General features: G+C 38.8%; 2 pseudogenes; both read left to right on the top strand.

Moving 5' to 3' along the window:
- Positions 1–13409: 13409 nt before the first annotated feature.
- On the top strand, positions 13410–14226 carry LOC141445534 (uncharacterized; annotated as a pseudogene).
- A 439-nt stretch (positions 14227–14665) lies between these two features.
- LOC141445473 (uncharacterized) lies at positions 14666–15879 on the top strand (annotated as a pseudogene).
- Positions 15880–17028: the final 1149 nt, after the last annotated feature.

Consider the following 17028-nt stretch of genomic DNA (forward strand, 5'->3'; position numbering starts at 1 on the left):
AGGGTGGTGTTAGGAAAATCAAACTAATCCTAACCCAACCACCTGCTTTTAAATATTTCGGATGAATTTTAAGACATCTTGTAATTAATAGGCTCCGAACAGAAAAGTGTTTAATATAAACAACCATTGCTGTTAATTCATCATTATCATGATCATCAGCCGGAAACCGTCACTGTTGAACAAATATCTCCCCGTTAGAACGTCCCTATGAACGACAACTCCTCACTTGGATCGACTGGTTGCCCGCAACTTTCGTGATGTCTTCAGTCCACCTAGTGCGACGCCAGCCAACGCTATGTAGTCGCCACTCGAAGACTTTCGGAAAACTTTTAGAGTAATTTTAGAGTTTAATTTCTCGAACGAACGTTGGTTTTCATTCCCTGTACATTCAGTCTCTTAGCTTTTACGGACGGACATGACGAAACTATAGGATAGGGGTTCCTTATTGGACTACGAAACCTTAAAAAAAGAATAATAGTTATTTGTGCAACAAGAGAGCAAAGTTGTTTTTTGTTTCGAGTGTTGATTTTGAATCCCGAGTAAGCGGAGGATTCCATAATTGAATGATTCTAGTTAGGTTAGAATCCTGAGAGCAGCAAGGGATTCAAACACACGAGATGCAAAAAAACTTTGGTCTCGTGTGACACATACAATTTTTCACCTCAGCAGCGAGAACATAATTTAAATGTACTTAACATAAGAATAAAACCACATATACCTAATTACCTGTTAAAAACAAACACTTTTTTTTTAAATACTCCGATTATTAAGAAACAAATATAATAATCACATTTAAAACCCTTACTCAAAATTGATACGTACAGTCGCAATTACATCTTTAAAGAGACACCAGAAAGTTAAGAATGCCAAACATTTAATTGTTGAAAAGCGGTAAGTACAGAGTTTTTGAATTCGGAACTCATAATTTAAACTTAGAACTTCTTGTAAAATATGTTATACTTTTTTTTTACTGCAAAAAGCCTCATCTTTGGGTCATTAAAAAGTTTGAACAATAAACGTATAATTTATTATAAATGTTATTAAACCTTTAAATATGTTTTTTTAAGATTTCCATTACATAAACATAAATAGATTTGTTACAAATTCATTCAATTTGACAAATATTTATTCCAACTGTAGAAGCAGTATACGGAATTCTTTTATAAGAAAAAACAAGAGAACCGGCTTTCGTGCAACGAGGTTGAATACCTTATTAAAAGAGCGGGAAAATTTACATTTTGGAAATATTTCCTTGTCATGTAATTTATTAGGTATCGATATATTTTTAATACCATAAATTTAATTTAAGATTGTAATCAACACATTTGATCCTATCTCTCGCTTTTTTCGTGTTGAAGTGAAAGTGACAGATCAAAGTCTAGTTCAAATATTTGGAATTCATTGAGTAGACCCAACACTGTCTTGAGCATTTAAAAAAAAAGTTACTTTGTCTCACGGAGTGAGCAAAATGCGATTTTGCTCACTGATTTCTCAAAGCAAAACCTGCCTGTTTGAGGTGCTGAGGTGAAAAGATTATTATTTCTTGTATACCCTTGTATACGCACAAGCAGGTGTTTGCAGGCGGTAGGACCTTGTGCAAGGTCCGCCCGGATTGCTACCACCATCTTGCTCGCTAATCCTGCCGTGAAGCAGCAGTGCTTGCACTGTTGTGTTTCGGCGTGGAGAGTAAGACAGCCGGTGAAATTACTGGCACTTGAGGTATCCCATCTTAGGCCTCTAGGTTGGCAACGCATCTGAAATACCCCTGGTGTTGCAGATGTTTATGGGCGGTGGTGATCTCTTACCATCAGGAGACCCACTTGCTCGTTTGCCATCCAGTCGAATAAAAAAACAAAAAAAAACAGAAATTTTTAAGTCTTGTCTATAGCCGGTCAAATCTAAAGATATAGTTCAAGGGCTAAATTAACAACCCTTTATAATTAGTCCGCCGTTAACACGTAACATGCAATAAGTTCGCTGGCAGAGTCTAGGAGATTAAAAAATGCTATCTTTATACCATATCGTTTTAGACGACCAGATGGCCTAGTGGTTAGAGAACCTGACTACGAAGCTTGAGGTCCTGGGTTCGATTCCCGTGTCGGGGCAGATATTTGTATGAAAAATACAAATGCTTGTTCTCGGGTCTTGGGTGCTTAAGATGTATTTAAGTAAGTATCTATATAATTATATTTATCCGTTGCTTAGTACCCATAACACAAGCTTTGCTAAGCTTACTTTGGGACTAGGTCAATTGGTGTGAATTGTCCCGTGATATTTATTTATTTATTTATTATACCTGGCCCCTGTCCCACAAAAATTAAAAATTACACTTGTGCTACGAATCGGCATAATTGTTAACTTTCTCATACAAAAAAGTGTTAAACGTGTAGAATTGTAGCACTTCGAACGTTTCTGGTATTATAGCTTAGGGGCCTTGGTTTGGGCAGTTCCATTTTTTTTGACGTTTAACCCTGGCATAACAGTTAAGGAAGAGCTTCGTTTCTGATTTTCTCTTCGAATCTTAATTATGGGCTCTTGATTTGTTTACTGTAATTAATAGTATCGTGAGGGAGCCTTCAGTGGGTGGGTCACACTGGGCAAGCGTGGGAACTACAGCCTTAGTCGGCTCATTCAGAGAGGAGGTCTATGTCTATATACATATATATGTATAGACCGGAGATAACAACAAGACATATGATTTAAATGGTAGTTAGCTTAGTAAGTCATGCACCTTCAGTTAGCCGTCAATCAGGCATATTTTATCTCTCGATAAATCAGAAGAGAAATTTAATTTCTGTAATTACATCCCAAGGTTAGGAAGTCAATAGGATGTAGACACTCGTAGACAAGTCAGTAAGGACAACAATTAAGTGATTTCACTGCAGAACGAGTCGCGCTGAACACGTTTTCTATTATTAGTTAATTACTATAACCTGACGAACGGACTCACGATTTCTGTTCACGTTAGCTAAGCTAAATAGAAACTGGCATAGTTGGTGTAATAGTCGCTGAGTGATTTGCAGATGTTATAAACAGTAGTACACACTCACACGCACGCTCCTCGCAAATGGCTCACCGTCAGGGAACCCGACTAACTACACATTTACGGCTTTTTATGGGGCATAATCGCAGCTCTTATTAAAATATAAGTGGTTTCCTTTCCTGATGTAGCCCCAGTATATGATTCAGGCCTGTTCAGGTTCGAGTTACGTAAAGCTTCCAGCTATAAGTTTACAATTTAATTTGTGCTTTCAGCTTCACTGATGTAGTTGTGCAATCAACGACGTGGCCTTGATAGGTTGACATTATGCAAATTACCTACTAAAATATCTTACCGAATACAAAGTGCAAGAAGTTTTTCACAAGCTTTAAACTTATTTCCGAAGGGGTTATCTGAATTACTGCGTAGATGTTAATTTTTATCGTAAGAGTAACGAATTTCAACACTACTACTACTTTGTCTATTTACACCACTTTTTTAATATATAGGTAATGGAAAAATAGTGTACATAAACGTTGTCCCTTGCCTTCCACACCGCAGTACTGGAGTCTAGAATTCGTTGTTGGCAATAGAGAGCGCTGCTGCCCACTCTCACATTAAAATGCGTCAATATTAAAGTCGCAAAAGCGTAAGTAGGTGCGTATCTATTACTCAGTATAGTAACTAAAATAATAGACTGAGTTGATTGCACTTACTGAGCATAATATTATCGATTGCGCTACTACAGTAACTAGCATGGATCATAAAATGTGCTAATAGTTAAAGGACTTCTGCATCCTGTTACCCAACCAACGCCATCTTCAGCTACCAATTTAAGGTTATAACATGCACAACAGCGTTCCAAGGTTTGTTGAATGCAAATTGGTTTGGTTATCTGGTCACTTAAAAAAATCCTTTTTTCTTCGATAAACAAGTCAAAACATTCTCCGGTTCTCTTTGTTTCGGCTTCCTTTGACAAATTAGTACAATAGGATAACTTACTTTAGGAGATTCCCGTAATTCCCAGCCTTGTGGACAATGGTCGTCGGGTATAGAATTAAAAATGTGTGCTAAATACAGGTAGGTATACTTTTGTTTCGTTGCAACCCACCTGGAGTGCGAGGGACGGACACAACTAAGAAGTAGCCATGGCTTGGCCAGAGGCCGTGTTGTCTCACGTGCGAGCGCTCGCGATTGCATTCACCGTCTCTTTCTACCCTTATTTTATACCGTGTGACAGAAACGAGTGGTGAAGATTCCGAGTGTGTTAGACAATAATACCGCAGCTGGGCATTTCTATCTACCGTGTACCCTGAGTTTATCTCTCCGATTTCAACAAATTTGGAAGGTAGACTTAGTCCATGATTCCGAGCTGGAAAAACACGGTCTCCAGATGTGTCCCCAAAATATTGTATGGATGTGTCCGTTTTGTTACACATTTTTCTTAATAATTTTCGCAACAAAACGGACATAGCCATACAATATTTTGGGGACACATCTGGAGACCCTGTTTCTCCAGCCCGGAATCATGGACTGAGTCTACCTTCCAAATTTTGTTGAAATCGGAGAGATAAACTCCTGAGGATCCTCCTCCTGGGATTTTGGTACCCTGGTACAACGGTAGATAGAAATGCCCAGCTCTACCTGCGGAATTGAGGCCATCTGCTAGGTCTGCAAGAGATCAGTTTTCCGTGGATTGAGGTTAACTGCAAGTGCTATAAGCGCAATACTTTAGGTTTTACAGGCAATAGTTTTACCCATATGTGATATAAACATACGTATACTTGCATACGTACGTATTATCATTGTAGCCTTGATTGCAATGTAGAGCTTTTTAAAAATTACACATTTGTTTTGATACAGATGGTCATGAAGTCGCTATGCATTTGCATTTTTGTCTTTTCGAATGAAGCTGCGAGTGTTTAAATAAAGAAGTATTTACTTTTTTATTTAAACACTCGTAGCTTCATAGGTAGGTATTTACCTACAATCGAATTTACCAATGTGGAACTTTTTCATTATCAATTTAGCTGTGATTTCGTTAGCAAATATGTGGGATGTCTACATGATATTAGTAGCACAAAGGTTCCACGTTAGTGCGTGAATGTGCGTGGTTTACAGTAAAAGGTAGGTATGCTGGCATTGTTTTTATAGACGCAGACATTCTGTCTGCAAACTTAGATTGGCAACTTATAATTTTTGGGAGATATATCAAATATTCTCTAAATACGTCCAGATTTGTTACTATTCAAAACATTTCAATCTAATTTTCTTTATCTATTATTCCATCTCGTTATATAAAACTGCTTACGATTTTCCCAGCAGCATTTTTGTTAATCGTTTTTTGTTGTCCTACTCCGTTTAGCTACGAGTATTGACCGTGGTGGACAAAGACTTTATGGCCTCATAAAAATCGTCATTGTGCGAGCAAACTCGCACGAACGCGGGCCGCTTATTGTTAATACTTTTGAAATAAGATGTCCATTTTTTTTATTGTTCAGTCTGTATCCCATTACGGCCGCAGTTTGTACATATTTTGACGGACGGACGCCCTTTCCAGAAAAACAGCTTTGAGTCTTGCCGCCTTTTTGTCTTCTCGCAAAATTATCACGTGCTAATACAGCACAACTTGTGACTGACATCTGTATCTTTTCGCTTAAATAATCTACCGTTACCAGGCGAAAAACCAAAGTCATTATTGTGTAAATAAAACCAACAGAAGAGTAGAACATTAATACCCATTTATGTAAGTTTTTAAAAATCCAATGGATTACTTATAGTAATCGCAGACGCAGCTGTTAATTAGTCTCATTTTATCTCTATTTAATTGAACCAGTCGGCTTTATCCGTGTCTACTCTAAAGCTAAAACCCTTGGCATCACCACCGTTCGGGTAAACGATATCAATCGACTCGGTTTCGACGTATTTTATTGCCTACAATAAATTAGAAGGGTTATAAATATAAATCTTACTCCACGTCAAATCGCATCGCATATTCATGCTCCGAGTTCCATATTAAAAACATAAACTAGCGTCGGTGCCACTTAAAAATGGCTTCAAGTTTACATAGTAAAATGTGTACCTAAAATCGTAGATACACGCAGCGGCGTCTCTATACCAATTTAGGATATATAACTTTAAAGATTCGATTAGTAAATTCAGTGGAATTGATTGAATGGAACCTGCAAAAGTTGTTTTGTGGTGGAGGCAAATTTATGACGCCCACGTTTGATTCGTTTTACCATCTGACCTTTTTAGAATTCAGTGTTAATGGACTTACTCGCGTCAAAACTCGAAGATACAAATTTAAGACGTCACATTGCGAGTTGGTCTATAGGTAAAATGTGCTTCTACACGAACTTATTTGGACAGTAAGCTTTCAATTTATTGTTTGTTCAACAAGTCACTTCCAAAACTACTAACGTACTACTACAGTACTATGCGCTAAGTATATTTTGAATCGAACTCAATACTCTTAAGTATTTACTGTAGAATAATCTGTCATAATGTGTTTTTTGAATAATTCTTTTCCATGATTTGAAAAAATAAACCGTCGTCTTTCGAAAAATTAAAAAAAATTGTCACAAAAAATTTAACCGACTACAAAAAACCGTGAAAATATTTTTCTACCAGTCTGAAGTCGGTCGGTGCCTCAGCACGAGCCAGCACTGGGAAACCCTTTCCCGAGTAAAGAATACGCATAATCCTTTATCCAAATAAAGAAGAAATATGAAATTTACCGTCGGCCGGGTGTTTATTCTCAGGCCTTGGAACCTAAATGTTAGTGTACAGATGTACAGTCCAATATGAGGTACATACCTGCCGAGATTTTACCAAAGGAAGGGTCCTACCTATACCTAAAGCGCTCTACAAGAAAGGCGCGCATACAGGTTTTCTGAAGGGTTAACATAGCGCATTACAGGCCCTGAATCTGCAAGCGTACATAGGCTACGGTAAGACAGTATGGTGAGCTGGGTCATACGCTTCTTTGGTATTGACGAAAGATTTTTTATGTGTTAAGTACTGACAATACAAATGACTGGTTCAGACCTGCGAGTAAAATCAAATTAGTTAAGCAATTTCCAAGTCAATTATAGATAGAGACAATTAGTTTTTGTATGATAACGATGAGGTGCAATTCAAGATTAGGCTTGTCGTCTATTATTTATGCCAAGTTTCTTGCGGCGCATTCTTCTTGGCAATGATGGTCTTTCCGAAAGCGCTGGTAGTTTAAAAAAATGACGTGTAAAAGTGCCCATTGCGGCCTATTTACTGAATAAATCATTTGAATTTGAATCAGTCATCAGCTGTAAGGGTACTATATGGACACAATTTTTCTTTTTGCACGTGCCACCTGCTTGCAAAACGATTATTACTTGTAGCTTCGTGTTTGCGAGAAACCCTAGGTCAAGTGCTTTCACTTAAGACCTAGAACGATTGGTCTCAGATTGGGCAAAAGTTCCTGTTTTTTTGCTTTTTGTCCGGTTTTTTTTAAATTTAAGTTTTAGGTGAAATCTTGGTCGCTTGACAACACTACCACGCAGTCGCCTCCTAATGTAGGTAATTAATTCTGTAAAATTCCAGGTTTTTCTCAGGTGTTTTCTCGGCAATCCTCCCGTTCAGTGAGTGCGCTCAGAATGGTGTTGGAGCTCCCGCGCACCCGGCGCATCAGTGAGGCCGCCCTGCTGCGAATGTAGTTGCGATCATATTCCCGCTCTACTCTACATGATACATCAACTTCGGCTATCTTTCGTTTTTAAACGTTAGTTAAAGTGTATAAATACATGGTACTCATTCTTACATGTAACTGCGTAAATAAATACGTCAAGGTTGGGCAACGTTGTCGTTGGCAGACCAAGCATAAAGCATAAGTAGAATTATGACATGTAAACTGTATCCACGAGGCAATTTACTTACTGCATATTCGATGTCAATTAGATTTAAATTATAGTTAGATGCACATATAAACCATAAAAAAGCAGAATTTTTAGATTTCCTTGGTTTTAACTTTAAATTTAAGTTTTAACCATTTTTTTTTCCCCTACGTCTACTTATTGCACAGTTAATGTAAAAAGTTAGTTTAGTAATGGAAGCTTATTAAAAAAAACTACTAAAATAAAGCTGGACCAACTTCTTACAACTTTATGATATGTCAAATTGATGAAAATATAAGGAGATCACGCAGTTCGGCTTTTTATTTAGGTACCTAATTTCTGTTAAATTATTATTAATCCCAACATAGGCGTCGAAGTTAAATAAGTTTAATTTCATCTAAGAAGGTATTAAGATACAAGATTTCTGGAGGAACTATGAATAATACAAATTCGGTATACCTATAGACGGAGGGAAGTTGTTTTGTAATAAATTTAGGGAAACATAATATGCGGACAAATTTCGTATATAATAGATTTATCCCTTTCTTATCACGCATGAAAGGATCGATGATTAAGTATTTGCACAATAAGGCCATCGGGCTTTACACCCCCTAGAAGTAATGTCACTCAAGCCAAGCTTTGGCACTAAAACTAATATTCAGAGTACAAAATTTTTAATTTTACCTACCCAGTTAACCCAAGACCAGTTATAATTACCATAGAATACGCTACGAACAAAAAAAATGTTTGTCGGCGTTTTTGATGCCCGTTACATTTGGACGTTCATTTTGAAACAAGTGAAGGTTGTTATTACTTTCTTTACAAAGTAGACTCTGCGCAGGTACTCCGCTTTACGACACGGTGGTGTGCTTCGTTTATCTGCAGATTTTAACTTAATCAACGACTTGAAAGTTACGTAGGCACGATACGGCCAGTGACGACGAGGAAATGGGATTAAAAATTCATTTAGCCGCTTTCATGTTCACCGATAATCCGGTCTTTATCAAGATATCAATCCGAGGGATTAAACCTGCCCAGTTAAATAGAATACTTACTCTTTGATAACAGCTGATTAACTGCTAATACTCAAGTCAAGTACCTACAGCTCGTTATTGAGAGCTCGTGTTTGCAAGGAATTATAATGTTCATAGGTAGGTGCTAGATTATTCTAAGGCGTTAATTACTCATAGATTCTTGGTTAGTGCATGATAACGAAACTTGAATAAACCTGGGGCCGTATAATAAATATTATCTAACATCCTAGACTAAAACTATTTATAAACTAAACTATGTTACAAAATAAAAACGTCATCCAAATTTTCTGCCCCAGGCATTGACCCCATGGGGCCGTATTGTCTAACGTGCTTGTAATCGCAATTGTAAACTCTAAGCACTATTTTAGCGCCATCTTGTAAAGTTGACCAAGAGTTTCATTTACCACCCTAATGTTTTAATATTTGTAGAGTTTAAAACAACAAAGATTAATTTAACTTTTGCGACAATCCGCTTTTTGTTCATTTTATTGCGATCGCGAGTGTCAGAAACGTTAGGCGATAAGGCCTCGGCTGGGCTACTACAAAACTCGAAACTCGAAGTTCGTGTCGTGCGGTCTCTCTGACACTTATACTGTTTAATAAGAGAGCAAGAGAGAACGCACGACACGAACTTCGAGTTTTAGAGTTTCGTAGTAGCCCTGCTGGTCTATAGGTACTTTTTGATAGATTACTATAATAAGCCTAAAATAAGGTGGTCCTACAGAGACGTAATAGAGTTGAGTTTTTGAGTTTTAAATAATGAAATTTTAAAAGTAACGTGGGTACATAAACCGACACAATGTAAAAATATTATGTACTCTATATTTATCATAAATATTAAATACTAACTTTTGCCCGCGATTCCGTTTGCGAAAAATTCATATATCGCTATCCCGTGGCAACTATGCAATTTTAAAAACTATTATATGTCCTATCTAGGGTTCCAAACTATGTTCTTACTAAAATTTACTTAAATCGACTCAGCAGTTTAAGCATGAAGCGTGAAGGTTACAGACAGACATATAATAAAACAAGAAAAATAATCGAAAAAATATCGGATTTTTTATACTAGATTAACTGAAATACTTATTCCAGTTTAAGTTTAAAACTCGTTGTTGTACATTTATTTGAACACTGACACCTTTATATCTACATTAAACGACCTTCTAAGTTTTGGTTTATCGAATAGTTTTTGAATTATTTGTCTTTATTTACCATTTTTACGAGCAATAATCATGAACATGCATTATATTGTTTGTGAGAACATATGTTATGTAAAAGGCAGATAAGTACGTACGTACAACTTTTATAATGTTTTTGTGTTTTAATCAAATTTTGCAAATCTAATTATACCCTCATCTATTTAGTAGTTGGATTGACTTGAAATTAGTTACGTATAAAGTACTTATATAAATTGGATGATAATAAGAGCACTGAGTAGGTATATTAAGAAAACAAATGGCAAATTCGTGCATATTTTTGATTGCTGACCTGAATTTGAGGAGTGGGAGTTTATCTTTATTATAGGCATTGAAATAACGGCAAAACATTGCAATTTTAGTATTTACATGTTTGCTCGAATGTTGACAAGATTAGTGTAAGTAAATAAACTTTATTACAATTGTAAATCTTCAACGCCATTTACTGCCGAAATATCCTTCTAACGTACGAATAGGTCCCCACACACTGAACAGTACCACTACTAGTCTAAGAGGTGGCAGGAATTTTTAAAACGATCATGGAAACGGTTAGACTCATTTTATGTGTTGTAGAGTGGTCTGCTGATGTGAATAATTTTGGTCTGCCTGCTCTCAGTGGGTGCAACTTTGAGATATAGCGCATAAAAGAGGCTTTATTGTTGCGAAAAAAAAACGATAACAGAAATGGTTAGTTTTAGTACATATTCAAAGTATGGCGTCTCCTCATGTGAAACGAATTGGTCTGCCTGCTCTCAGTGGGTGCAACTTTGAGATATAGCGCATAAAAGAGGCTTTATTGTTGCGAAAAAAAAACGATAACAGAAATGGTTAGTTTTAGTACATATTCAAAGTATGTCGTCTCCTTATGTGAACCGAATTGGTCTGCCTGCTCTAAGTAGCTGTATTTCAGAGTTATGATGCTCGCAAGATGCTTAATTGTAAAGAAAATTCAAGGTAATGGTAATCAATAAAATAAATCTCAGAGACCGTTAGTACTAGAAAGCTGTAATTTGGTATAAATATACTTATCTATCACGCCAACAAAGTGATAAAATAAAAAAAATAAAAAAACATTTTTTTAGGGTACCTCCCATAGACATAAAATGAGGGTGATTTTTTTTTCTCAACTAACTTTGTATTGTGGGGTATCGTTGGATAGGTCTTTTAAAACCAATGGGGGGTTGCTAAGACGATTTTTCGATTCAGTGATCTTTGTGAAATATTCAACTTTAAAGTGAAAACTTTCATCAAAATCGAGCGTCTCCCCCCTCTAAAATCTAAACCGTTGGGTGGAAAAATTTGGAAAAATTAAGGATGGTAGTAAATATATCAAATTTACAAGAAATATTATAACGACTAAGATTGTTTGAGAATTTGTAGTAGTTCAAGAGTTACTAGCAGCCTAAGGTATAAAACATACCTAAACTTGAAAGATTCCGTACACAATACGATATCCTTAGAAAAATATTAAGTACTTGATTTTTTCCTAATGGCTACGGAATCCTTTCTGGGGCGTGTCCGATACGCTCTTGGCCGGTTTTTGTTAATTCAACTTACTTGTATAAGAAGTCTTCTCTAAGAAGTTTGGCTAAGTGCCACTTGCAAGCGCATGAACGACACCGTCGGAGTTGAAGCGTCGTGAAATCAGGAATCGATTACGAAATCCCCATCTTTGTTACCAAAGCTGATTACACTATAATTATAACTGATTGCCGCAGATAGTCGGGCTCTCAGATTATCGCGCTTGGTTATAAGTCACAGCGCCGTCTCAGTTCAAAGTCGTGGAGGTTTAGCCTTCACCTTAGCTCTCCACTCCTGTCGGTTAGCGGCCGCGTTCTCCCACTGAGACGGCACTATGGTGCAACTTTTCATGGTTCTCTTTAGCACGTCCTTATACCTCAAAACTTATATAATATAATGTAATCAGCTTTGGTAACAAAGATGGGGATTTCGTAATCGATTCCTGGTTTCACGATTACTTGATTTTTCTTTGTAATCCTCTACTGGGTATCAAGTGAAACGGTGAATTACCATTACATATTAAGGAGTCCGTATTCATTTATACAAATATTAGAAGCAACAAAGTCCCACGGAGAATGGCTAAAGTAGAAAGGTTTTGGTTTGATGCAACCGGGCTTTGTCTGAGGCCAACACGTGGGCGGCTCTGGGGGTGTTGTATGACACCGTGGTCGCTTCGTTCTGCACTGGGGGGACTGAGAGGATTCGGCAGCACCCGGAGCATCAGAGCAGCCCTATGAAGGGTGGTACTGCTTTCTTTGCTTAGCCTTGGAAGGGGCTAGAAAAGGTGTCCTGAAAAAAGCTCACGCCAAACACACGGAAGGTGTAGTGTAACCGCGGCTGCCTACGCATCTTAAAACACGTGATCAAAATAAATAATAATAATACTATAAATCAATCGCAAATGAGATTTGGTGCATGGAACGTGCGAACTCTTCTTGATCGTAATGACAACGCCTGCCCAGAGCATAAGACCGCCATTGTAGCTCGGGAACTCTCTCGCTATAATATCGATGTAGCTGCTCTCAGCGAAACACACCTTGCTGATGAGGGTGAGCTGGTGGAGCAAGGTGGCGGGTACACATTCTTCTGGAAAGGACTCGCCTCGTCCGAGCCGCGAAGGTCAGGCGTAGGATTTGCGGTTCAAGGATCAACTCATTAAGAAGTTACAAGAGAATCCGGTGCACATCTCGGACCGCGTGATCACTTTGCGCCTCCACCTGGATAACAACAAATACCTTAATGTTATCATGTTGTATGTTGGATAAGCTCCGTGGAGTCACTGTATGGAGAGTGTACGACCCAGGGAGCAGATCCTTCTGTTGGGTGATTTCAATGCCAGAGTCAGACAGGACTTTATTGCATGGCCTAATGTTCTAGGTAGACACGGAGTAGGCAGAATGAACGATAACTGAAAGCTGCTCCTAAATTTCTGTGCACAATTTTATCTTGCAGTTACAAACGCAATGTTCAGACTTCCCGCCAAGCATTAAAACACGTGGATGCATCCAAGGTCCAAACACGCATCTGATAGATTATGCCATCGTACGCCAAAGAGATGTTTCCCAAGTCCTAATCACCCGTGTCATGCGTGGTGCACACTTCTGGACCGATCATAGGCTTGTTGTCACGAAACTTCGTCTCCGCCTCCATCCTCCTTGCCTTGTACATCTGGTAGAACTAAGCCGACGTCTCTAACCGTTGATAGGCTTACGGATCTCGGGATCAAGGAAAATATACTATGACTTGATTGCTGCGTTGCCTCTTTCTAATAAGATCATGGCGATCTTGATGCTGATTGAGGTCTGAAAGTCCAAAACCAAAACACGAGGATTGGATTGATGAGAATGATGGAGTCCTTAGAAAGGCGATTGATAACCGACGTCCTCTACGGCAGCACAGGGGTACAAAAGACAAGTGATGGCAAGACAAAACTCGCTATTTGCAGTGGCTTGCCAATATTAATCAGCTAGGGAAGTTCTATGGTGAAATTAAAAAGCTAATCGGCACGACTTCACTTGCAAAAGTCCCACTTAAGCCTGTTAGTGGCGAAGGCCTTCTTAAAGGTAAGGAAGAAGTGCTGATGCGATGGGCAGAACATTTCAACTCTCTGCTGAACGTAGATAGGTCGGTTGACCTGGAACACGTTCGCTCAATTTCCCAACTTCCTATTGACATAAAGCTGGACTAGCCGCTGAGACAACGCAAGGTTGTTCTTGCTAAGTATTAAGTAACAACAAAATAAGCGCGCGGTCGGAATTGATTTTATACCGGGTGAACTGCTCAAAAACGGCGTTGAGGAATTGCATACGGCCGTATGGGAGCTCTTTCAGCTAATGTGGAGAGAAGAGAGAGTCCCATCAGCCTTGAAAGTCTTATATAAGAAAAAAAGGAGTACTTCTCTGATGTAAGTCCCTGGGAAAATATTTGCCCGAGTCCTAATGAACCGCCTTAAGGAACTTTCTGAAAAAATATTGCCTGAGACTCAGTTTGGCATTCGACCTAATTCGCGTTACGTGTCCGCACCACCGAAGTTGTCGCCGCATGAGGTCGGACTCAATGCCACCTACATTGGCCCTGCGCAGCACTTCCGTATTCCACACACGAATCAGACCATTTGATCCTTCAAAGTTTTCGGAGGCATCTTAGGTAGAAACGGTCTAGCATGCGAATGTGCCTGCGATACACCATCCACGCTTCAGCAGAGTGCAATAAGTTAGGAACGACCATGGACATGTGCACAGAGATTTTTATGACTAGTTTAAGGTCATGCGTACAGAAGAGCTTGAAATCCAACTTATATAATGCTGCAGCTGCAGCTCCGATTTGGCTGTTAATCTGGGCGCTATTTTCTCACTGCGGCAATTACAGGAAAAGAACAGAGAGCAAAGCCGCCGCATGTGCATCTGCTTCGTCGATCTCGAGAAAACCTTTGATAGTGTCCCTCGAGAAGCTCTATGGGTGGTACATACACAGTAAGATAGGATGCACAGAAAACTTTGTGAGACTTCTCCGACTCCTGCATGACGACATGCAGTGCTGCATCGCTCTCGACAGTAAACAATCAAACTTCTTACCCGTTACCTGTGGGGTGAAGCAAGGTTGTGTGCTAGCGCGTGTGTGTGTGACCTTGACGCCGAGATTAACAGCCGAATCGGAGCTGCAGCTGCAGCATTCGGTAAGTTGGGTTTCAAGGTTTTCTGTTCGCATGACCTTAAACTAGTCACAAAGATCTCTGTGTACATGTCCATCGTCCTTCCTAACTTATTGCACTCTGCTGAAGCGTAGACCGCGTATCACAGGCACATCCGCATGCTAGACCGTTTCCACCTAAGATGCCTCCGAAAGGTTTGAAGGATCAAATGGTCTGATTATGTGCGGAATACCGAAGTGCTGCGCAGAGCCAATGTAGGTAGGTTGCATTGAGTCCAACCTCATGCGGCGACCACTTCGGTGGAGCGGCCACGTTCCGCGAATGTCAGAGCAGCGGGTGACGAAGCGCGTCTTCTGGTCAGAACTTAAGGATGGCAAGCGTAAGCATGGCGGACAAGTTTTGAGGTATAAGGACGTGCTAAAGAGAACCATGAAAAGTTGCACCATAGTGCCGTCTCAGTGGGAGAACGAGGCCGCTAACCGACAGGAGTGGAGAGCTAAGGTGAAGGCTAAACCTCCACGACTTTGAACTGAGACGGCGCTGTGACTTATAACCAAGCGCGATAATCTGAGAGCCCGACTATCTGCGGCAATCAGTTATAATTATAGTGTAATCAGCTTTGGTAACAAAGATGGGGATTTCGTAATCGATTCCTGATTTCACGACGCTTCAACTCCGACGGTGTCGTTCATGCGCTTGCAAGTGGCACTTAGCCAAACTTCTTAGAGAAGACTTCTTATACAAGTAAGTTGAATTAACAAAAACCGGCCAAGAGCGTATCGGACACGCCCCAGAAAGGATTCCGTAGCCATTAGGAAAAAATCAAGTACTTAATATTTTTCTAAGGATATCGTATTGTGTACGGAATCTTTCAAGTTTAGGTATGTTTTATACCTTAGGCTGCTAGTAACTCTTGAACTACTACAAATTCTCAAACAATCTTAGTCGTTATAATATTTCTTGTAAATTTGATATACTTACTACCATCCTTAATTTTTCCAAATTTTTCCACCCAACGGTTTAGATTTTAGAGGGGGGAGACGCTCGATTTTGATGAAAGTTTTCACTTTAAAGTTGAATATTTCACAAACAGATCACTGAATCGAAAAATCGTCTTAGCAACCCCCATTGGTTTTAAAAGACCTATCCAACGATACCCCACAATACAGGGTTAGTTGAGAAAAAAAAATCACCCTCATTTTATGTCTATGGAGGTACCCTAAAAAAATGTTTTTTTTTTTTTTATTTTATCACTTTGTTGGCGTGATAGATAAGTATATTTATACCAAATTACAGCTTTCTAGTACTAACGGTCTCTGAGATTTATTTATATGATTACCATTACCTTGAATTTTCTTTACAATTAAGCATCTTGCGAGCATCATAACTCTGAAATACAACCACTTAGAGCAGGCAGACCAATTCGGTTCACATAAGGAGACGACATACTTTGAATAGTACTAAAACTAACCATTCTGTTATCGTTTTTTTTTCGCAACAATAAAGCCTCTTTTATGCGCTATATCTCAAAGTTGCACCCACTGAGAGCAGGCAGACCAATTCGTTTCACATGAGGAGACGCCATACTTTGAATATGTACTAAAACTAACCATTTCTGTTATCGTTTTTTTTTCGCAACAATAAAGCCTCTTTTATGCGCTATATCTCAAAGTTGCACCCACTGAGAGCAGGCAGACCAAAATTATTCACATCAGCAGACCACTCTACAACACATAAAAATGAGTCTAACCGTTTCCATGATCGTTTAAAAATTCCTGCCACCTCTCAGTCTATACCATGAGTATACAGTGACCGTACTCGATAGCGACGGCGTAAATTATTTGTAGAGGCGCTGTACAATTCTCGCTATCGAGTACAGTCACTGTAAACTCATGGTAGTGGTACTGGGGTAATCATCGTGAAACGTAACTAAGTCAATAGTTTTTGAATTGACTGAGATAAAACTTCAGCTATAAAAGTACGTCAAAGATAACGTAGCAAAGCTTTGTAAAACCAGGAAAAACCTAGGTAGGTATTTGGGGGACTAAAGCCAGTTATTATCAGAGGCTTTCAATTGAGTTTTTTCAATGTTTAATGTAAAGTTTAAGGGTTTTTTTTTTGGCGTCAGGTACCTAAGTACCTGAACTTGTTGTCTACTAGCTGACACAATTTTAAGCTAGATTAAATTGTTTTGCCTTACAATTGCCCTTTTTATCCAGTATAATGAAGGACAGATTACCTAACTGTCTATCTCTTAGGGTTACTTAGC

Source organism: Choristoneura fumiferana, chromosome 2 (assembly GCF_025370935.1).
Source record: "Choristoneura fumiferana chromosome 2, NRCan_CFum_1, whole genome shotgun sequence".
NCBI classification, from domain to species: domain Eukaryota; kingdom Metazoa; phylum Arthropoda; class Insecta; order Lepidoptera; family Tortricidae; genus Choristoneura; species Choristoneura fumiferana.